Genomic DNA, 25468 nt, shown 5'->3' on the forward strand with positions numbered 1-25468 from the left:
TTGGCCATGGGATGGCGGTTTCGTTCTCTTAATCTTTGGATATGATTTCTGTCTTTCCTGGGTTGATTTTCAGGTTGTTGGCCTTCATCCAGTTGAAGACTTCTTTTAGACACTCAATTAGGGTTGAATGATCGGCTTGGGTGTCTTTGATTTTGTAGATGATTTGAGTATCATCTGCGTAGTTGTAGAATGTAATGTTGTATTTTTGGAAGATTCTGATAACCGGAGTCTGGTAGATGTTGAAGTACAGTGGTGATAGTGAGGATCCTTGTGGTACTCCACAGTCGTTAACTCGTGGAGTGGATTTGAAGGGTTTAATCCATATGGTTTCTGTTCTGTCTGCTAGGAATGATTTAGTCCAGAGTAGTGCTGTGTCTGTTATGCCTATGACTTCTAGTCTTTTGGTTAGGGTGTCATGACAAACTGTGTCGAAGGCTGCGGAGAGGTTGAGCAGAATAAGGGCTGAGGTTGTGTTTGAGTCTGCGTTAGTTTTTAGGTCGTCCCAGATGGATAGTAGTGCTGTTTCCATTCCTCTTGCAGGTCTGATACCGACTTGAGCTTGGTCTAGCAAGTGGTGTTTTTCTGCGTGTTCTTGGGTTAGTTTTTATACGTAGGTTTCCAAAAGTTTTGCCGGGTGGGGAATGTTTGAAATCGGCCTGTAGTTGGAGATGTCTTCTACGTCGCCACTTGTGTTTTTCAGAAGTGTTTTGATATATGCTGATTTAAAGGTCCTCGGTACAGTTCCTCTTGCTAGTGATAGGTTCAGAAGGTTTCTGTAGCATTCTGCTGGCGTTCCTTGTGCGAGGATTGATTTGTAGATGTCCGCAGGACAGGGATCCATGGGTGATCCAGCTTTCTTGCTCTGTTTTACCAGCATTGCTAATGCTTCTGCTGATATTTCAGGAAAGCGTTTGAGCTTGTGATGAGGTTCTGTGAAAGGTTTGCTTGGTAGTATGTTGTGGTTGGTTGGTATGTTTTGTATGGTTTGTCAGATGTCATTGATTTTTTTCTTGAAGTGGTCTGCCAGGTCGTTGCATAGTTTATCTGAGGGGTTTGGGGTGTTATCGCAGCCTGGTGGGTTTCTCATCTCTTTAATGATGTTAAACATGTCTTTTTGTGTGTTGGTGGCATTGGTGATTCTGTCATCATAATGCCTTCTCTTTGACTTTTGAGTTTCTTTCTTATATGCGCGGATTTGTCTTTGACGTCCTACCACACAAGTTTATGTTACTTTACATTTAACATGCTTAGTAACAGTGGAGCTGTATGATTTAGCACACTTGTATCAATTGAGAAGGGAGCACAAAAACACATGTAGATGGAGTTTTATCTTATTTATTTAGCCAAAATCAAAGGGGTGCAGATTCGATTCCGCATAGTATTTTTTTAGTTTTTTGACAAGGCCTGCATGTTATTTGGCAGACGTATTAGCAAGACAAGAAAAAGCAAAAGAACAAAACACAAGTATGTTCAAATCACTCGTAAAAGAACATTAACATGACAATATACATATATAAATGCACAACAGTTATTAAGCAGTGAATGCTTCTGGGGTTGACCTCTATGTACATCACATTCAAATACATTCAAAGACTAGGTTACCTCCCAACATGTAGTGCACCTCGGAAACATCAAGAAGGATGTGCTAGTGACGACTTTTTGAACACAGTTTTTACAGTTCACTCATTATTGTTACGATATTACGTGGTGGTTGCTCTATAAAATATTTAAAGTAGGGACCCAGGTGGAAACTGCAGTGGCATAAAAGATAGTATTGTTCACCAAGGACTTTTGTGATGAAAAATGCACTGGATCCTTTAAAAATGTGGAGCATTATAGAGTACTAACAACAGACCTCTCACGTGAAATTAGTGAATTTACTGAAAACTGCTCTTTAGAGATGAAGGAGGGCGGAATTATTAGCAACAATTCATAATTTTGCTTTTATAACTATAAGATTAAACATTGCCCAGGGTTAGACACTGACCCCATCATCAAAACTCTCGTCACTTTCAACTTAATTGCTCTATATGTCTATTTGCACTATATGGAGTTTCAACAGTAGCAGAGAGAGCACTGCAAGTTCAGGAACAACCCAAATGATAGCCATATCCTTTTCTATAGCCAGATTGAGAGTAGCCTTGGGTAGGCATTTCTTCCCATTCAAATGAACATTTTAATAACAAATGAACGGCATTGCCATTGGGGTGACTTTCACTTCTCGTCTAGCAAGTCTATTCAAAAACTATGGTGAAGTTAATTGTATATTCCATAATAACCCTGGCAAAAACAAGATAGAATTTGAAGTTGGTTAATAGATAATATAATGGTATGGTAAGTTGATCAGCCCATCCCGTCCAAATTTTACAAGGGGTAAATGAAAGAGATGCAGATACAGTGGCCAAGATGACATTTAATAAGCATGATAAATGTCTTTTCTGGACATTTGGATGATGCATGGTGAAGGAAAATTGTGTTCAGTAAATCACCGAAATCCACTACTACATGACAAGAGTCAACCCTGAAGTCACCAAAGCTGAATTCTTCCTCTGGCCAATTCCTCAATCTACAACAGAACTTTTCATTGCTGTCAGATTATTTTGCTGAGGCAGAGAGATTACAAACACGCCTAATACAGTGAGGGTAGCCATCAATAATAATACAAAAACAAAATAGATATGTATTGCAATAGCTATCATTTGATAACTCCTACAGAAAAGAAAGAGACAAACAATGGTCTGTGTGAAAACCTTTTCAAGATATAGCCAGTAGATAAAAAAGCACACAAAACAACAATTTCCATACTACATTCAACATCATCCTTCGGCTTTCAAGTGGGTTTTGAAAATTCAATACACTTTAGTATGCTCACTAGGAGAAAGTGGAGGTGGCACTGCAAAAACCTCTGGACTATCCCATCATAAAGAGGCACCACCAATGTGGAAATTGTGTGTCCTGTCCTTTCACCAGACGAAGGTTTTCCACTTGAAGAAGATCAAAAGAAGACTAGCAAATCATGCAAATTGTTTAACTAGAAACTGCATCTGTAGCATTCTATGTCAATGCAGGGAGCCATATATAGAGAAAACAAGAAGGCCAGTTAATAGGCCTATTGGGAGTAAGTAATGCCAGAATAAAGTTGGGAAACATTCGAAGTTCCTTAAAATACCATTTTTGAAAAGAGAATCACCATATCCAGATGAAGATGTTTTTTGTTAAAGTGGTTAAATGGGGGAAAAGAAAAAGTAATATTTCAGTGTACATGGAACAGTTATGGATCCTAGAACTTTAATTCAATCTTAAGGGTTTTAATGAAATTATGGAGTGGCCTATTTGGGGATTCAATAAATATATCACCTTAACTAAAAAATAAAGTCTAGAGGGCTATCAGATAGGGACCAAAGAACATACGTAGATGGAAACAAAAGAAAATCTTTTTAACACACAAGTAACTATTGACAAGGACAGTAGTGATGGATCTAATCAACCATAAACAGAATGATACTAACACAAATTCAGAATAGTCTATCTGGAATAATGTTACATTAGGCTGCCTACTATAATATTGAAGCAAGCGTGCATGGTCCTATCCCCACCACTTTCATGAAGGCTCTTCTCAAAGAAGGGGCAAATAACCGTGAGCAACATGTTATGTTGATTTATATTCCACACAGCTACCACCCAGGGGCAGTCTCAATATAATCAGGTTCAATGTTTGAACTACATTTTCCAGTTTTCCTGGGACGCTTTATTTAGAAACATCAGGCATTTCTGCGTTGGCGCTTCTGCGGCTAGCCAGTCTTCACTGGGCTTAAAAGCAGGTCCAGCTTCCAGTGCGGTTTAACCATCATTAGTGAGATATTGTGCAAGTTTGTTTGCTCTTTTTATTTGCATTTGCATACTGACATTTCTCTGAGTGCATGTGAAACTGTTACTGTTAGGACATACATATGCATGTGTGCATTACTAATGCTCGTATTTCATTGCTGAGACTAAGCACTCTCAAAAGTGTTTGAGCTACCTTTGTCAGCTTTCCTGTGACGCTTCATTTAGAAACATCAGGTGCTTCAGCACCTGCACCTCTTCAGCTAGCCGGTCTTTGCCGGTCCGCACCAGGTCATGACGGCAAGATGCTGGCTCCCTCTGTATGCTATGCGCATTGGAAGTAGACTCTTTTAAGAACAACAACATTTCATTACTTGCTAAAATATTGTTGGAGAATTACTTAGGCTTATCTCGCCAAGTATAATTCTCGCTGTCTGCTAGATCTCGGCATTACACGATGGGCTACCTAGATAGCCTTAATATTTTACTTGCCACCCAGAAAGCCTGACAATTGGCCATTGTTGACAAATAGCTTTATATGAAACTTGACTCTCTACCTAACACTCTCCTAAAGCAGCCCCCGTCCATTCTCATTGAACACACACCCCATGATTCTACTTCGAAATCCTATATGGCAGGGGATTCAGCTGACACAGTTATGCTCTCATGCCAGACACACATGGTTGACGACTTTACCTCTCCTATACCTTTCCCTGTTTAGGAATCTTACCACCAGTTATGCCTGCTTCACAGAATTTAAGGGAAGACTCACATTTCCTAACAATCCGTCACCTGTTTGTCCTACCGCTATACTGGATCACTCTGAAGAAAGCGTGCCGGCCTCTCTCTGTAAGCTGGACGCACTTATAAATATTATGCCCATGAAACCTACGTGCAATCAACCCCCTTCAGTCACAACATTAAAGTGTGCTTTATTAAATACAAGCTCCCTCATCAAGCATGCAACAAACATTCATGCTACATTTTAGAACTTGGTCTGGAATTTTATGCCTCACAGAGACCTGGACCACAGAAGCAAGTGGCTCAATGATTGCTTTGGTCACACCTGAAGGTTACATCAGTACCTGCCAAAATCGGTCTTCAGGCCACGGGGCGGTGTGGCTAATATCGCTAAAAAGAAAAGCAGAATTTATTTCATTCACCTTGCATCTGTACCAACTGCGCATTTCTTCATGTTAAAATGATTCCAATTGCTCACAATTGCATCAACTTTGTCCTAGTCTATCGCCCTCCAACAGACATGCCAAACTTCAATGAAGAACTCGTCCACACTCTAAATGGTTTGTTTGGCCCAAATTGCTTTACCTTGTTGGTTGGGGATTTTAATCGATGGCGCAATGACAGCTCTGACAATGAAGTTATTGCTCTAGAAACAGCCCTAAACAGCATTGACTACCATGTACATAATAACTCACCCACTCATAATAAAGGGAGCATCCTTGATTGAGCTATGGCCAGGTACCTTATTGTGCATGTAGACAGTACACTACCTTTTATTTGGTTTTAGCACTACTTTATAACCTTTTAAATTCATCCTCAAAATCCTCCTTCTAATGGAAAGAACCCAACAAAACGTGTTAAAAACCACAACTATTAATAAAGTCACTGCTAATGACTTGAAAAATTGCATGAACTTCATTATGATCTCAACTTCAGATCTTGACTTCCCGATGATTCTGGTTGACTCTTTTAATCATCTTTGTGTACCATGTTAGACAAAGAAGCTCCTATCAGAAATAAATCTGTCAGAGACCATGTTTCGTACCAAAAATGGTACACTCAAGAACAGAGCTTAATGAAGATAGGAAAAAGGCAAGTTGATTCAAAATGGCTAAATGCTCCACCAAAGCGAATACATATTTGGAAAACCTTAGACAAAGCATACAAACTGGCAACTGTGACGCCAAGAATAACATTTTCAATAAGCAAATAGAGTAGGCTTACAATACAACCAGAAAGCTTTTCGAAATTGTTAAATCCCTGGAGAAACCCGGCACCCTATCTACATATTTGGTCCCAGTGTACCAAGATTGTCTTAAAACAGAGCAAGCCTTCAAGGCAAAAGTGGATAAGGCAAGCACTAAGATAACATTTGAACTAACACAACTAGTTCCCCATCCCCTCCAAAAACTATTCTAATGAGAGACATGTTAAATTTAACTTCTCTCCCATCACAACTTCTGACATGATGAAAACACTCTCCTCATTACGCCCCTCTCGGTGCCCAGAAAATACTGTTCCTCCTAACCTAATTCTTGAACATGAAGACATTTTTGTTCCCTTTCTTGTTAGGTTTGTAAATTCCTTGTTTGCCAATAATCATGTTCCGGACTCTATCAAAAAGGTCACCATCACACCACTTGTTAAGAAATCTGGGCTTGACCCCAAAAATCCCAACAACTTACAGCCTGTTACGAACTGTCATTTTCTGTTAAAAATATTGGACAAAAGTGCCACCATCCAAGTCCAGTTATTTTTAGACTTTCAAACTCATATGCTGAGTACCTCAGTTAAAGGCAAATCTGGAATGCTCGTTTGACCTCTTGGATCACGTCCGCCTCCTCCTTACCCTTGGAGAAATTGGACTATGTATCATGGATACCATGAAAGGGTGCAGTCCATTCTTTCTCGTTGGACTTCGAGTTTGTTGATGTGATTCCATGTCATCACCGGCACCTATCGTCTGTGGTGTTCCACAGGGGGCCTGTATGTTTCCAATGTTTTTCAACTTGTACATCAGGCCTCTATGTGACCTCTTAGACAAGCTTAATGTTTTTTTTTTTACTAATTATGCTGATGACACTCAGTTAGTATTCAAGCGCTCAAGAGACTATGACCTTGATGTCATCAACCTGCAATCCATCGATGGCCGTATTGAAGCCATGATGAATTCCAACTGGATGTATCTCAAAGGGAATAAGACTGAGCTATTTATATTCAGCACTGCGCAATACCGATCCAAACTTGACCCAGAAACCAGTATTTTTCCATCCACAACTACTGCATTTAAGTCTCTAAGAGAGTTAAAACTCTAGGTTTTCATCTAGATTCCATGCTTAGCCCTGACAAACATATTAATCAGACCATGAAAAACTGTTCCTACTACTTCGACTACTGAAGAATCTTCAACCTTTTTTATCCGAGCCCAATTGCTCATCTGTCGCACAGGTCACCATCTTGTCTAGACTAGATTATGGAAACGCCCTCTTGATTGATGCCCATAAAAAAGTACATCACTTACAAGTGATACAGAATGATGCTGTTTGCATCACAAAAAGGAAATCCAGGAAAGATCATATTACCCACAGTCGACAAGACCTTCAATGCCTTCCTATTATTGCTCAACTATAGTTTAAGGCAGCGATACTTGTCCATAAATCCTTACATAGTACTCTCCTACCCTATATTAAAAATCTTGTGTCCTCTTACGAGCCCCCAAGAAAGATAAGTTTGTCCACGTTAGCATTGGTAAAAAGTCCAAATTTCAAACTTGATAATAGCCAAGGAAGATCTTTTCCTGTTCATGCCACCAAAAAATAGAATTCCCTGCCATTAGATATTAGACTATTGAATGAGGCAAATATGTTCTGTCAACAATTGAAAAGTATACCTTTCCACTGAGGCCCCTCACAGTCCACTGCTATACCAGATTGTCCCGTCTATTGCTGTTGCACTTTTGTGGTTTTGATTTTGGCTCCCTGATGCCCATGGGTTTTTAGTGCCTTATAAATAAATAAATAAATAAATAAATAAATAAATAAATAAATAAATAAGTAGCGCTGAAATGTAAAAGAAAGAACAATTCAAAACAGGAAGATAAGCCTCAAGCATGAGGAAAGAAGACAAATAGACATCAGCGGATAGAAACATCTCTAGGTAAGATAGTAAGGCGCAAATGCAAAATAGGGATAACTATTTCCTTTCCCCGTTGAGATCAGTTTACATAGATACAAGATCATGTATACACCACAGCAATCTGTGGTATGAAATTGCAATAATTGTAGCTTAGAATGGGAAACATAAATTAAATGACCTATGGCTACAAATAAAACAAATGAATTTACACCACGTAATAGACCTGCAATAAATTGAAATGGAGGAGCCACAGCAAATGTATACCACTATAACACAATGATTATTATCACTATAACATCAACAGCTTTGATTTGAAAGACCTCTGTTGCATAAGGGTACCACCCCAAGGCCTGTGGGGTGTTGCAGGGGATACCTTGTAGCTGTTCCGACCGAAAAAAACTTTAAAAAATGATCTACACCACCAAATAGATACTACAAAATGTCCTATGAACATTTAGTCAGTAGGAAATTTAGTAGTATCTATTTTAGGTAATTTGGTGGTAACCGGTGTCCTCATGTACAGCCCTGAGAAAGTTGGTAAAATTGTAGACTTGCTCTCTGTTGCACATGTGCATACGAAGGAACATCCAACTGCCTCCAGATGTTGACCATTTCATTGCTGGCTCTGATGAGGAAGACGTTGCAGGGATTTAGTCAAAATGACCGAATCCAAATGACCTATGGTTGTATACTAATTGACCTTTTCACAATTGACCTCGGGAGAATTGCCCTTGTGAGAATTGACCTAATTTAGAAGGTTAATTATGACACATATGCGGGGGTAAACCCCCCGCATAACCCCACGCAATCCAAAACCCCCTGCAACCCTCCACCCAATTCCCTTATATTATTTAGAATCCAAAACCAGCCCAATACATATATAAAATAACTAAAATAATAAATAGGTCAATTGTGCAAAAGGTCAATTGTAAAAGGTCAATTTGGGTAATACCGATTACACCACCTGTGTGGTGGACGCACCTGAATTCGGCTTTCATGTGCGTTCAATGCACGTCCTGGTCCTTGTCTGGGCCTCACTATAGGCAGCCTCCTGTGGTGTACCAGTGTTCCTCACAGGTGTCATCAGATAGCCTGCATCACTGTTTTGCCTTCCCAAATCTCAGTAATTTAGACATAGTTTGTGCTTATGGGTTCTACACTGCACTTAGAAAAAATGGCTGGATGGCAATGTGCTTTTTTGGACAAACCCAACAGTGGGAACCTCAAAAATCACTGGCACCTTGTGGTAAGGCCATACAGTAAAACAAAAAATGGTGCCAGGGAAGCGGGGGAGACTGGTGAAAGAAGGCAGAAGATTATGGGGATCAAATCATTATTTTTATTATATTTTGATTTGAATGTAAAAAATCATTAAACATTTTTAATTAGTTCTTTTTTTTAAAAAAACATCCTAAACATCATGTGTTCATACATTCATTCATTCATTCATTCATTCAGCTAATTAAATTCCTAAAACATTTAGTTATTTAATATTTTAAGAAAATTCCAATTCATTTGCATTGTATTGCTAATAGTTGTTCACTGCAAACAAAATATTGACTATTGGTGCCCATACATATGAATCTTCTTTACGAAACGGGCTTCCCAGTTGGCAAATAGTTTCGACTTGACAGATTGTGTGTGTCTTCATCAGGATTGGAGGAACGTTAACAAAATTCTGCAAACCCAATTTGGTTCGTCTCTCACTTGCTCTCCTCTTGCTCTACCGAACCGCCTCCTGTGTGCTGAAGTGCACAATGTGCTTTTTTGGAACAGAAGAATTCATTCACACTCCATTTACATTTTGAATTAGACACTTCTCAGGTCTCTTTATTATCCCAATTAAAGATTACAAACTTAAGAAAACAGAAATGTAATACATCACTGTTAGCGTTGCTTTTAAATGCCTAATCTCTGCCAAGCACTTCACTGAAAAACCCCACTTGCCAACAGGAACAGGCTGAAGGAGCACCTCTGCTTCTGTCAGCCCAGCCAAAGTTCAAAAGGAGTGAGAGTGACTTGAATTTACTCTGTCTGATGTCTTTCACTCTAATGTCAACCTAGCATTTTTCCAGAGAAGTTCGCTGTCAGTAAAGTTCCACAGCTGCTTGGACGGGGCAGCCATCGAACCTCACTGGTTTGTAAACAACTCCTGGATTCTCATGAGAGCTGACAAATCTTGCCTTCAGCTTGTTGTGCAATGCGCAACTAACTTGAGCTGCAACCAAAAACAAGCTGTCTTTCTACGGTTTCAGCAAACGCACACTATGCTCAGAAATTGACTTTTATTTCAGCTTGGAGTCAAATATTAATTTGTGTTCCCATCATGCATTTCCCCTAGACTCCATATTATAATCAAAGAAATAGCATTTTTAATGCATTACAATCACCTACATAATATTTAATGTACAGTGTGAGACATTGCGGTTTTTATGTCGAGGTTCATGTATATGGGCATGTTGTGATGTTGTCCCAGGTGCGCTCATCTGTGCATGTGGATGACGCAGCTTGCATACATTGCAGTGGCTGGGCATTGCCCTACAGAGTGAACTTTCAATTATACACAGTATATGCAACATAATTTATCATGTATTTGTCTATGCACTGACATCACCCATGCAGTTGTTGCCATAGAGATGGCGCTAAGCCAGGTACCGCCGTATGACCCTGCATTGTCAGGGAATGGCTTTGACAGGTGCCTTGATTGTGTCACCTGAGTTCAGTATGTGGACTGGGGTAAATCAATCATGGCTCATTGTCTGTTCATTGCTTTATTGGTGATGCATCATGGGACTTGTAGTTGTGTCACATTACTGCTCATTCCATTCCATATGTGAGTCACAGTGCTATGTCTTTTTCATATTCACTACTACTACTTACCCACAAGCCAGGTAAACTGTCCTCTGTGTGTGTCCATGTACTCTGGTAGGGTGCTATTCCTCAGTATCATGGCATCATGTGTGGCACCAGGGTATCGGGCACAGCAGTGGCTGATTGTGAGGTCTGCATCACATGTCATTTGGACATTCATGGAATGGTGCTGTTTCCTGTTAAAGTATGCCCGTTCCATTGCCGGGGGTGGTGGCACAAATGCCACATGCATACGATCCAATGCTTCTATGGTGTTGGGGAAATGGGCAATGGTGTAGAAACGTGCCTTTGCTGCATGCACCTGCACCCCGGTGGTGGGCACGGAGATGTGCTGATGGACATGCCTCATGAGCGCATACAAGACTTGTTCGAGCACCTCTGAGAAAGTTGGCTAGGACATTTCATGCAGTGTCCCAACAGTTTGCTGGAATCTGCCTGTGGCACAGAAGGATAGGATGAGGGTAGGTAGAGGCCAAGCAGGATAGCACATGTGAGAACTCTGGATATCTAGAGATTATGAAACCACTTAATAATGCGTGATTACACACGGAGAGCAATATATATAAAAAACTGTACAAAACACAATAGAATTTTGCACAAAACTATTTCGTCTATGGAGACAGAGACGAATATATGTGTACAGTACTGCTTTTAACAGCTGGTAGAGATTTGTAGTCCGACCAGCACAATATCCGGTGGTACAAGACAGTGGGCCACAATACCCAGAATGCACCCCCGGTTGTGTGCATTAGAAGGGAAAGGACCTGTTGAAATGGCCCCAAAGCAATTAGAGATGCAAGCAAGCAATTACAGATGCAAGAAGGGAAGCACACCTCAGTCTATACAATTCGAAAAGAGCAAGAATGATGCGTCCTCACAAATGAAATAAGATCTGCCGCTATTCACTATTTAGAAATACCGCTTTTCAATCAATCATGAATGTTACTAATGGCTCTGGTAGATCTAACAAGCCTAGGTGGGGCACAAACAACTCTCAAGTTCCATAACCATTTTTGCAAAAAAAGTGAAACAATAGCGTTATGGAAACATTGAAACTACATTACCCAGAATGCCAGGCTATGACTCATAGTACAAAAAAAGAAAAATAATTATGTGTAGGGGTTTGCATTTTCAAAATAGAATACCATGAATTAGGAATAGATATAACAGCCACAGCAACCACATCGAGAGATTCCGTATGGAATACGAACCAGTTATTCAGAAGTAAATAGAGGATCACGCAGCACTAATTAGAACATCACGTGACCATATATATAAATAGAACTAGCGCCCAGGATGGCGGTTTGTATTCGGAATCGCATTGGATTGAGTACACAGAGCACCGAAACGCCGTAATAGGTAAGCACTTCTTGGATAAATGAAGCATGTCTAAACACACGCAGTACGCTATAGCAAATGCTATAATCTCAGGGAGTGAGTGGGAGAGTAGACACATGACCCATAACCCATGGATTCATAAGATCTGTGAGACAACAACGTGATAATAAACGCGGAGGTGCCTGTGAAAAATAGTACACGTACACTCCTTGATGAGAGGATGGGTGTAAGCCTTAGTAATTGTGATCCATTTTCTACTGCAGGCGACCCTGTTTAGAAAAGGAATGATATGATCACAGAAAAGGGAAGAGACGCAACACATTAAGAAGTTGCAGTTTGTAATCAAGAACGGGTAAGAGGCATGCCGTTTTATAGACAACTGGTTGAATATGCAAATAGACAATAATCACCATCCTACACAGATAGTAATATCCGGACTATTAATCTACAGGTGATTTGGCCAACTCTCCGGATAACTATTAGCCAAGGCTGTAAAAATACAATAGCGTTTTCAAGCACCATATGAAGACCGGTGATGATATAACTGTATACTTACCTGTCAATATTAATATGCCCAAGATAGTATGAGATAGACACTTATGGTAACCCCTTATGTGTATTCCCTTTCAGGGTATGTGGAAGAAAATTCTAGACATCCTATTGAGTGAATATGAGGTGCCCTCCTTAATTCAAAGAATGTAGACCAAGACAAGAAATCAAAAAATGTTCGTTTTTAGTGAACATGATGCATTAATGTCATGACATATGTCCTGAAGAAAGCTGAAAGTGTTTCAGTATCCGCTGAAACAGGTTGACACCATTCAGGCTCAGGTATGATGACCTGACCCCCGAGACACATGATACTAACCGTGAGCTCGGTACAATTGCATCCGTTTTTAGTAGCGTGCAAAGGAAAATAGACAGTAATTAATCCAGCTAGTGGATTCTTTTAAAAGAAATCTTTGCACATTTAGAATTGAGCAACTTAGGGATCTATAAGACACACTATTTGGAAGCAATAAAATCAAATGGAAAGTTTTGACTTCCAAACAGTGCGCAACATTTTTAGCGTTCAGTGAAAGTAGTGGGATAGGTTAGGGTGAGCTTCTTGTCTATCCCTCACACTGGATAGGTGTCCAGACAACACTCTCTAGGGACAGAACATCTGCCTGACGGACAGTAAGATCTCTTTTAGGGACACTTAGTCATTTGCAGGGACTATAGCATTAGGAATAACTTTGTAAATCAAGTGGTTTTGTCTCTTTTTTGTGTTATATCATAACCCTGCGACTCCAATTGTATTAGAATATCCAAATAACGTTCCACAGAAACGTAGAAACTCTGCCTTAAGCAGACTCATAATGACAACTAAAGTTAGCTTGCTGATTCCTTTTCTATTTCAATTTGGTAATCTCATTCTTGTGTAAAAGCCTACCTCCTCACCTCCAAGTTACCCTCTTAACCTACCTCTCATGTGCCTTCTAGCTCACATTTTTCCCTCGCCTCTACCTGTCCCTCACTTTCTACTTCCTCCACTCCAGCACTTCATCCATCATGGTCACGTCCCTTACACAGATTGCTGTAATGCATACCTGCACTTACAAAATATCTAATGTTGGTTGTCCTTAATCTATGTATGTCCACACATGTATTGTCCCGGTGACTGTTCCATTTACTCCCCCTCAGAGCCTGGTCAGAATGTCAAACTCACCCAGTTGTAAGAATCTCACTGCTTCCTGTCAAATCTGATTTATTTATTGTACATTCTTTTGTGATCAAAAGAGCATTGCTCCTCCCTGTGTACAAAAATACATAAATAAATACATTGTGTGATCTTTTAATGCATTAAGATATTTTTCTATACAGAATACAATCTTCTATCCAGAACTTAAGCTTTTAGAATACGTGTAACCAAGTCAACCCTACCATACATCTTGTATCTATGTCAAAGCTAGAGACTAATGGTGTAAAACATTTTCTCGAGTTGAATAAGCCCTTTAAAAGGAAAGCTAATATTTTATCTGATGCCAAAACCTGCAGATGATTTTAGAAAATACTAAGTGAAATGCATTGTTGCAAAATGTATTCTAAGAATGGTTTTGTCTTTTTGAATCCGACAGCTGATGACAATGTGTATGTTTATAGTGGAGAGAATGTTACTATTCAGATTTGTATTTATAGGTATGGAATTGTGTGTGTTTTGAGAATGTAAATATCAGAAAAATAATGGCAGGCATGTTGCTATTTTTCTGCAGACAAGCTCTCTGTACTTATGTGGAAAATATTGTGGGTGACGTCCCCAGCAAGGAACGTTAGAGGGCCACCTTTAATTTATTGATGTATTACTTTAAACAGAACTTATTATTTAGTGAGAAACACCTGTTTGTTGTACAAGACCTTAGAATGGGATTGTTGTGGTGGGGGATATTCGATCAGAATATTTCTCTGTAAAAATAATCAAACATTATAAATTTGGATATATATTCCATAGATAGATGTCATTAGGCCCCATTTAGAGTTTTCAGGCAAGAATAAAACAGGTGATATTTCTGACTGCTACTTGTTTTACTGCTCCACCTGATTATGAGGTGTGGGGTACCTACAGCATGCTGTTTCCTAGGAATACCGGATGGAGCAAATACCATTGAATTATGTGTTTCAACACTCCCGAAACACTTCCAATTTTTACCTCAATCCAAAAGTTGGAGATACCACTTGGCAGAGAAAACAATCCTGATTTCTGCCATCGAAATGGTTTAGAAGGGGCCTTCAAAGATGCCCCCTTCACAACAATCCTTTATGGCCCCTTGTAACCACCTTTTCCAGGCAATGCACAAAATAGTTAGGAATAATCCTTTTGTGTATTTATATGTTTATACACTAGCAGTGTCAACTGCAACTCTATGCAATCCGTTTCCATTCTCAAAATGAGGGGGAAAGGTCCTTTCCAGAAATACAGCATGAGGTATTTTAGGAAATCCACATCCATTAACTAACAACTTGGTGGTATTCTCGAAATTCCTCATGCAGTAATTACTGCATGGGATATTTCACCTATGATATCGCCCCTAACTCGTAATGTGTCCCCTTTTGACAATGGCTCTGGTTCTTGTTTCTACAACAATTCTAGTCTCTGCATATGCTTGATTGGAATGAAATGATTTCTCAAAACGATGATCAGAATATATGTTTAACACAGTCCCTTCAATGATGTCTCTGGTTGCACAAGCTTTCCTTGAAGAATCATCTTGAATAGAAATTTACTTTTTTAGCATGCATAAGACCAATTTAAAAGTCACATTAGACCCTTGGATAGGATTTGGCTCCACTAATAGTGACTTAATGACTCCTAGTCCTGGATGAGACTTTGTTTCCCTGTATGCATGAACCACAATATCAATATTCATATTTGATACACCTTTCAGTCAAGAGTAATGACTTAATGACGTGGACACAACTGCATTTCCTATAATGCATTAATCAGGAATACCACAATTGACCTTTGGTACTTGAGAAGACTTGGTTTCAACAGCACAGTTCCATGCTTCTTCACCTTGGATTAGAGATCATAGCCAAGCAAGTCTCAAGCAGGTGAATTACAATTCACCTGCTTGAGGCATTGATCAGGAATATTACATTAGAATACAGATTGCTGACAAATCAAATCAGTGAATTTAACGTTTGCCTCTCGTAACAGACTTGGCCAGGGAATCAGTCTATATTGCCCAGTGTTATGTAGTGGTTCAAAACTTTCAGTGTATTCTCCATAAATTCACCCTGGCATTGGCCGCAAACCATCCTACTCTCCCTATCTTTGCACCCCTGTATGCTACTTTCTCAATTGTGATAGCATTCACAGTCTGTTTTTTCAAGGCACACAGGATTTCACTTCTCCTATGACTGCTTCTGCTCCCTCATTCTCTGCTCCTACTCTGTTTTCTCTGTGGGTCCATCACCTGCTTCCTCACTCTAATTTCTCTCAGCAACAATCCTTTCCAGCCTTCAATCTTGCAGAGCTCGTTGCATCAATTTTTCCTCATTCCTCCGCCCCCTTGCTGCCTAGCTTTGCTTATAATCTATGTATCCAAGCAGTCTGGTTGTCGCAGTCTGGGTTGACTGTTTGGCTGGTTTGACCTCTGGATCGCTTATGACGCCTGCAGTCCACTTAGTGACTATCCAAACACAAAGAAGGTTCTTCTCACACCTATGTATGTGACATCAAGAGACTGCCTGGGCTCCCACACCACTAGGGAAGGAGAGGTCACTAACAAGGACCAGTGGGTCAAGACTCAACAGACACTGTAGGATGCACAGGTTTTGGTACTACATTACCCATATTTCCCTTAGCTATTGTGGGAGTCTGGAGGTCCTGACTACCATTTTGGGGCAATGTTCTGTAATTGGCACTGTGGTTCTAACCCCCTTACATGACTGATACATTTCCAGTTTTCGTCTTCAGTGGTACCTATAGGTCTATATTCAGCTCAAGCTCAAGCTCTAGGGATCCTCTCACTTGGCCTCTGTCATATGCTAGGAGCAGGTGGAACATGGAATAAAAAAGAGAGAATGTGGATGAAGATGAGCGAATGTGAAATGCGAGGGCAAGAGAAGAAGTAGAGATGGTTGAGAAGGAAGAGGGTGAGCAGCAGCTGGTAGATGGGGCATATGAAGAAGTATACTTTGTGAAAATAAATTACCTCTACTCCTGGGCCACATCGGACACCTAAACAAGTGTTGTAAATCCCAGACAGTCAATAGGATTAAGGGCATGTATGAAAACGAGGAGGAGGCTGCGTTTGCAGTAGGTGAAGATGAAGAAGACTGGACCAAAAGACAATGTGAGCATCAATGGAAGAAATATAGAAATGATGATAGATTCCAGTGCAGAGCACTCCCTCATCCCAAAAACGATATATTTGAATGCCTATTCCCAAATGAGAAACTCATGGAGGTGTACATTAAACCAGTAGCGTACGGGGGTGCAAAGGTAGGAAAAGTAGGATGGTTTGCTGGTAACTGGGCCCATGGTAAGCAGTGTGTCCACACTTCCAATGCCTATCTAAACCTTAAACAAGACACAGACCAACATGCAGGCTGGCTGAGTCCTGCCCCTGCAACTTGGGGATTCTACCTGCTGTTTAAGGGCAGGCACAATGAAGCACTTCTGCAATACAGGGCCCCAGAAGGAAGGGGGGAACATGCAGGCCACCAAAATCCATGGTCAGTCTGTGTCCCCATGGGACCTAATTAAGTCCCTAGTCCCGAACTTACAGTGTCTAGACTGGTCAATCGTCCAATACTCCAGCTCATTGAGGAAGAGGTTAAAAGCCAAATAACCATGCATATGTCCATATCCCCTCCAAAAGGAACCTTCCAACACACTGTTTACTGGTGGATGGCCTAGCACAGTCAACCTTTTCATAAATACCTGCATAGTTGTTAACAGCTCTCAGACAGCATGCAACAGCAGACCTTTCCCCACCTACAACACCAAAGGCCACATATGCCAATGAAGGTCGGTTGGCACCATTCACAAACACCACTGGTGCCCTGGACTGCACATGCACCATTAGTGCTGACCCATGTGAGGGAGCTGGTCTTTTGAAATTAGAAACAGCAAACCATGAAAATACAGACAATATCCAATGCAGACATGACGATCACCCACAGGTGTGCCAGGTTCACAAGGTCCATCACACATTACCCCATGGTACTGTGGAACAGTACCCTCCCTGTGTACATGGCTGCAGAGTGTGGACTACAGATGTGGCTCCAGGGTAAGTCACACAGAGGGTGTCCCTGAGGGAGGGGCTGGCAAGAGGAAGTGACATGGTGAGGGCAATTTGTAAAAAGGGAGTGCCTGAGGGATGCGGGGTAACAAGATGGATTAGTGGGGATATGGGAGTATAGACGGTGCATATCTGCTCGTGCCATGTCTCTATACCGAAAGCCACAGACTCCAGAGGAGTCACATTACAATCTGGCACATATAAAACCATGCTGCACTATTGAGAGGACATTTGGACTGTTCAACGACAGGTTCCATTGTCTCCAGTGAGCAGGTGGAGTCATCATGTATGCACCACAGAAGGTTGGCCATATTATCATTCTGTGTTCCTTGCTCCACATATGTGCATAAAGCACAATTCCCCCATATCACACAATGCAACAATCCCATCTGATAGTGATAATGAATTGCGATTGATACACTTATGCATCCCCAATGGGGTGTGTGAGATGGCCAAAGCATGAGAACACGTTTTGGTGATACATATTTCCGACTGCAAGTGTGAGGTACCCCTGAAGCCACTTGGACATTGTGGGTGTTCCTGCGTGCTTTGTTCCACCTTCCCCCTCAGCTAGGATAGCACAGTTGTGGTTAGTGCATACATTAGGTGAGTAGTCATTGTGATATTAACACATATAATCTGTAAAGTCATTGATGGCATAAATGGGTGTGTGTTTACAGATTCTGCAATTGTCCCAGATACCTGTCAATTGATGAAACACACACAGTCACACGAGGAAGAACACTCAAAACTACTTCTGCCTAGTTACATGTTCAATGAATTCTGGGGCATGCATGTTGTACCCATCTGTTAGACTGCTACCCCCATGAGGACACGATAAAAACAAAGGAGGACAAGTCACAGACATCCATGACTCCTGCATTTGGATGAATATGTGTAGTCACAAATACAAGATTGACAATGTCATTCTTGCAAGCCATGCTTTGTAGTGTAGAGGAGCAGCCAACTGCCTCTGCAGGAAGTCCCTCCCCCCTACTGCCTGTTTGTTGGAAACCTGAAACTGCACTATGCTTAGCACCAATAGTTGTGACCATACCACGGTGAGCCTTCGAAAAAAGGTATCCACTAAGAAAACCCTATTTGCTGTATCCGTGCAGATTTGAAAAGGAATATGAAAACAAGAGAAAGAGAAGCTGGTCAGATCATAACAAGTGAGAGTGATGCACTAAGAAGAGTGGCTGAAGAAGTGGATATGTGGACCTTATAGGAATTGATGACAAAATAAGGAATAGAGTGAAAATCCTTATGCAGAAAAGAAGATTGCACATGTAAAGAGTACTGCAGAAAATGCCAGCCCGTTTAATAACTGTACAGATGCAGCAACGCAAGTAGACTAAGTAATCCTAGAAGCTACCTATACGTAGTGAATAGACTGCAGGTGAAGCCGCCATTGTATTGTGTCTGGACATCGGTGTCACAATTTTAGTAAGTTCAAACCCACAGAAAAAGAAGGATCGAGAGCTGTGTGTGTCGCAGCAAAGAATTATCTGTAGATCGCGGACTTGAAGGGTAAAGCTGTTTGACTGGGTAGCAAACCTGAAGCAGCCAAGAACTGGTTATCTATCCATGAAGAACAGAAACCGTGAGACGCTGAATCATCTCATGTTAAAGTGTAAAGAAGGAACACCATGAGTGGCAAGTTTATCAATTCAAGATTCAATTAATTGCTGCAAAACACGCCGAAATACGATCTCCTGTCACATGAGCCAAGGATGGAAATAGGAGTTGGGCATGCAGACCAGAACTGTAATAAGCATGTGCGTGTACTCCCTTTTATTCCCAAGAGAAGAGAATCTACTGCAAGGCCTAGTTCAAAAATCATCTTGATAGCAGAAGGCATGGGCGATGAGAGATGAGGGATTAATTGGGTGGGAAGCAAAAGTAATGTCCAACTCCTGGCACCTCGGTATGAGCTTACATGCTGCTAAGGAGCTGAAGGTTCCAGACATGGCACAAGTGTGCCAACCAATTATAAGAGGCCATATAACAAAGAGCCACATAGTTTGATAACCAATGATGAGATGTGTGTCAAATAACTGTTGAAGATGACTTGCATTAGGGGTGGGCATTCGTTTTCCACCTGACTGTAGAGACCCAATCACAACCTGTTCCTATATAGATAGTATACTTAGATGTTCCCTTTAAGCCAACCACAATCACCCAGGTGTTTTTTCTTATTGACCACATAGTATGACCTCACTTATGATGAATTTTTAGTACTTACGTGTTTTTTTATGTGATTTGCATTGAGAGCACGATCGAAAAGTCTGTTGATGTCCGTTGTAACTCCCTGTTTCAGACAATTGATAAAGAGACAGTTGAGACTTTGCCAACTTCCTGAGGCGGTCTGATTATTTAGTGTAAGAGCTACTCTGCATCCCATCCATGCATGACAGGTTGCTGATTAAGAACTATATGTTCAGTATGTACAATAAACATGGCACATATGGTTTCTATTAATGCAGTCCATTCCTGACATCAATAAAATGGTGACCACCTCCACATGATAGCACAGATGCAGAATTGTGATCTAAAACCTTTATTTTAACTTGGGTAAAGCCATAAGTATTTTATTGTGTGACTATACCCTCTCCTGCGCCCACAAGCACCTCAAATACACCCCTATCCCATGCCCTCTCCAAACACTGTCCACATACCAATCCACCTTTTCCCCATAAATCCCCAAACACACCCTTTCACTCCATACTCTGAACATGCTGAAACATGCCCTCGCCCCTAAAGAAAAAACAGAGCACTACACAACCAATCAATGGTGTGGTAATGTCAAATCATCAATCATGGTGTTTTCTCTTGCTATTTTGCTGGTAGGCTATGAGGAGGAGTATTAGAATCACCAGTCGAGCCTCCTCGTGGGCTGCCAACAATATATTAATCAGTTGTGTTCATTGAGGTAAAGGGTGTTAGGTTGTGAAACATCATGGACAGTATTAAGACAAAGGAGCACTCCATTTTCTCCAATATGGCAGACAGAATCTGGAAGCCCTTTTTAGTTGCATCCGTACGCTGGCTCGTGTGATGGCTCTGAAAGGTGTTTGAACCCTCCAGGCTGTTAACTCTTCCACAGAACTGTGAAAAATATTTGCCTATGTATACCCCGCCAGTGGTGGTTGGTGAATTTTTGAACTGGAGGAGCTAAATGTATGTGCCTAATGAGTGAAAGCAACCGAGCGCATTGAGGGAGCCCACACTAAATGGCTGTTTGGTGGGAGAGGCTGAGAAATGTTTAAAATAATGGGTTAAAATGTTGTATTTTACAGTACTTTCTGTACAAAACTGGGTAAAAAGCCAAATAATTTGTATTGGTTTTTTTTGTATGGTAGCACATGAAAAAAAACAATAGATGCAAGTCACTGAAGTGGACAGGACCATTTTCCAATCCATTTACATGATGCTTTTCGTCACAGCAAATGCCTGTATATTTTCATGCTGACTGTGCCCATACATGTCCATGCAGGCTGCACAAATATATGCCAGTATTACCATTTAAGGATTCCCAGCCAGTAAAATATGCCCTGCCACAAAAGAAAGTATATCCAGACTGTCCATACTGAACTAGGCCAGTGTACCATGTAATATCACTTATGCTTGATTTTACCCTTGATGGAAATTACAAGAATGGCATGACACAAAAGGAATGTATGGCTTAACGGTGCCGGTGCTTCTGTGATCCCCATTCCCATTGAGTCCTATGGGAATGGAGATTAACAATTTATCGGCGCCTGACTTCCCGGAACGCAGAAGTCGTAATCCCCCTGTGTTTCCGGCAAACCAGGCGCTGGTAAATATTGGGAGTCTGGAGGTAACCAACTGGTAGCACCGGCAGGTAATGAGGCCCAGTGTCTCAAAGCACCCAAAGGGCATCAGGGAGGGGGCGGGGGATGATAGACAAAGTAATTACAACAATGTTAAATAATTAAATACAACAAAGAAGAAGAGACAATGGGGAGAGGTAGACGAACCTAAAATGCCTTGTGAGTGTTCAGAATATGCAAGTGCAGAGTATTGCCTCAGCCTATGTTGTACTATTTGGTCTAAACATGACCCCATCCGTGGCACATGAATGCAGCACCCTTATTAAAATGTGATTGATATCTAAAATATTCTTGTCTGCTTCCAACGAACGAGGTATTGGGTGCTCGTAATCGAGTGCCACGTACAGATAGTTTTTGTCGCTTCTGTATGACACAGTGTGAAACACTAACATCTAATTGTAGAATGCACAGTTCTTTCTAAATTCTCGTGAAGTAATGTTCAAGTCCTATTTGAGAACCAGGCCATTTTTAGCATGTGAATTTTGGCGGTGGACCCTTTTGTCAGAACCCAGTGATCAAATTATTATTGAAGTGTTGAAAATTTGTAAAACATTTTTTTGTAAAATTCTTTTTTTAACATTTGTCATCTATCTGTTTTAATGATAATGAATTCTATTGTGTTTTTCTTCTATATATAACTTGTGTATGTGTGTAAAGTTTTACATTTTGAACCAATGTCAAACAATAAAAAACAATGTTTTTAAATGTTTATGTTTATGTACTTTTTGTACTCACACGAGCCACTTCCGGTAATGTCATCAGGGTTGAAGAGGAACTGATGTCATCTGGGTCAAAGGTCAAGTAACATCACTTCCTGTGATGTCATCAGGTCTGTGATGTCACTTACGCTACCCCTGGCTTTTTGGTGAATCTACGTCCCTGTGTGAAGGAGAATTGGTGAAACAAGTGTTGGTGCCCGTCTTTGCGAATTGGCAACAAGGAGGCACAGTGAAATTGTGCCAGGCACGAGATGTGGAGGGGAAGAAGGTACTAGTATTATGTATCACCTATGGAACCTGGAGTGTTTTTTAAATATCATAGTAATGGTACGGTGTATGGGCTCTGGGTTTATGCACTGATTGTACAATGGGAGAATTGGATTCTTTAGTGAAGGGACAAATGTAAGTTTATGATTTAGGACATCTGAGTGAACGATGGCAGTTCCTCATCAGGACATATGGAAGGTGATTAGGTGTAAGCATTGACTCATGGTATGTTTTTTAGGTTTAGCAATCCTAACTGCAATATGGACTTTAAAGACTCAACAAGAACTTTAACAATTGTTTAGATGTATTGCTTTTAGAGGATGTTTAGGTTTGGGTGCATATCGTAATAAAGACTTGAGGGATTGTTAAAATTGATTTTGTTTTTAAATAGGAGTGTGCCTAGGTGGATATGTCAACGAGTGTGGAAGTGTGGTGTCTATATGAGGCAATGCATTACAGAATACTAAATAGTATTAGTGGGCATCTATAGATTGTGTGCCTGGTGTTACGGAGTGTATTGAATATTGTTATTTGCAAACACTAGAGTGTGTGCTGCATGTTATGGAGTGGACTGAATATTGTTATAGAGGTGCAGATGTGTGCCAAGTATTAAGAATTGGATATTGGGAGGATATCCGTCTCAGGAGGATAGCTCAGCGGCAACGTGCTCACTTTGGAAGCAAAACAACACAGAGGAACACAGGTTCGATCCCCGGGTCCACACTTAGAAACCTCTGGGTATTAAGCACGTTATGTGTAACATGTACTAGTACACCAGATTTTAGAGCCCTGCGTTGTAGTGTGTTGGCACGTACTGAGTGCTTGGAGTTACGGATGTGGATGTGGATATTGTAGTTGAAGCATGACAATGCTATGCAGGCTTTTGGATGTAAATGTATTGTTGTTAAATGATATTGTGTGTGGGCATGGTAGGTTCTTTGTGGAGTTCTAATTCATTGAGTTTGGAGGATGCGTCTTGATGACTGGGTGGCACGGTTTTATGGCCTATGGTTCTAGGCATATAGCTGTGTTTGGTTTACTTGCTCTTGGTTGTATCCTGGGTGTGAATGTTGTTCAACTCCTATTCGCGAATTCAGATGTTGTGTAAAAAAGATGCTAAAAGTGAAATGAGTGAGAAGGTGTGAGCGTGTTCATTTAGGAAGAATGTGATTTGCGTTGATGTATGCATGCAGGTATGAAATGTATGATGCCAGAGTAAACAGTGGAATGTCAGAACCTGTGTGGATGAGTGGAATGTCAGAAAGAGTATGTGTGAGTGAGATAATGCTGTTTTCCGGACGTTTCACCACTGGCAGTTGCAGAGATGTAACCCGGGTGGTGGAAGCCAGCGGGTTCATGTCCTGTAAGTTAAAAGAAGTATGTAGTAATTTAATAAAGGAACTTAAATGGACCTACCTGTAGTGATCTGATCTTTCTTTACAACAGCCAGGTATTACTAGAATGTTCCAATGTGTTTTCACCATTTGGCACAGAGGGCAGTCATTTCACATACTAATATGAAAGCATTTTCGATAATTTGTCCACATCAAATCTGAAGGGGAATCAGGGCGGCATCACTGCCCTCTATCTAAACAGCCAGGATGTGTACCTACTGGTTCTTCATGGGAGAGAGTAGTGAACCTGCTCTCCTCTTTTATGCCCAGTGTGATGAAGTCCCCTGCCGGACCCTAATGGAGGATTGTGGGGCTGCCAACAGGGCATAGAGATACATCCCTGAGCCGAGGGAGATTCCGGAAGGAAAGGAAGGGCCTGTAGTAGATGGTGGTGGGAGTCCAACAAAAATGCTCAGTTGGAGGCAGCAGCTGAAGAATGCAAAATTAGCTGAAACAGGAGAAAGGAGACCAGAGGAGAGATCCAGGAGTCTGGAAAGAGAGGCACCCAAAAGGCTGAGAAAGAAAGGAGATAAGAGACTGGAGAAGAGACCTTCGGGTTCAGAGGATGGGGCTCACAGGCCTTCGGAGAGAAATACCCAGTGATCTGGTGAGAGAAAGTGACAGGGGCCGTGAACTGAAATACCCATGGGACTTGTGAAAGGATGACACAGAGGGCTGAAGAGAGAGGTTCAGCAGGCTGAGGAGAGAAATACCCAAGAGGCTGTGTGAAGATATACAGGAGAATGGGGAGAGGGGATGTTGAGTGAAGTTAAAGATGATGGGTTTGAATGCCTAAGGGGGGTGTATCTAAAGAAAAGATTGTGAGAAGTGAAGAGATAATTAAAACAAAGGGTAATTAGAGTTAAGCGGTGAAGCAGAGAATCAAGGGGAGTAGGCAAGATGAAGAGAAGGAAAATAAAGGCAGGGACAGAATAGAAGAGTAGGAGGTGGAGGAGACTGAGAGAAGATGCAAGGGGATGGGTGGAATAATGAGCCCATGTTGAAGCATGAATGAGCTGCAGGAGAAGCACAAAGATAAGAATATAGTGAAGGAAGGAACATGAGGAGGTCCCCCAGGAGCAAACATGTGTTAGGGAAATGAGGAGGAGGGAGGCGTTTGGTTGAAAGGCCATAAAACCATGATCCCAGATGGTGAGAAGCCTAGAGAAACTGCAAAACTTTAGGATGTCCTCCGGTCTTACTGTGGGCCTGGGTGTTGCTTTAAGGCTGCTCCAGCAGATAACATCTACATAGTCAAACCTCAGCCCCAAATACAGACTGGAGACCTGGTAGAGAAATTGGGTTAAAAGTTGATAGACTGAAACCAAGGTGACAAGTTGCAGTCTTGGGAAAGGGAACCCTGAGACTTGATGAACTTTAATGCTGTCTTGAGGATGCAGTCCTCAAGGCCTTTTCTTATGAACTATATTGCCTTGAACTTGGGGAAGGGAACCCCAAGGATTTGTGGATCTGTTTGAACTTGGGAAAGGTCATCTTGAGACCTTTATTGAACTTTCTTGAACTTGGGAAAGGGA

This window comes from Ambystoma mexicanum, chromosome 6p, assembly GCF_040938575.1.
Source record: "Ambystoma mexicanum isolate Mex_15411 chromosome 6p, UKY_AmexF1_1, whole genome shotgun sequence".
Lineage (NCBI taxonomy): Eukaryota > Metazoa > Chordata > Amphibia > Caudata > Ambystomatidae > Ambystoma > Ambystoma mexicanum.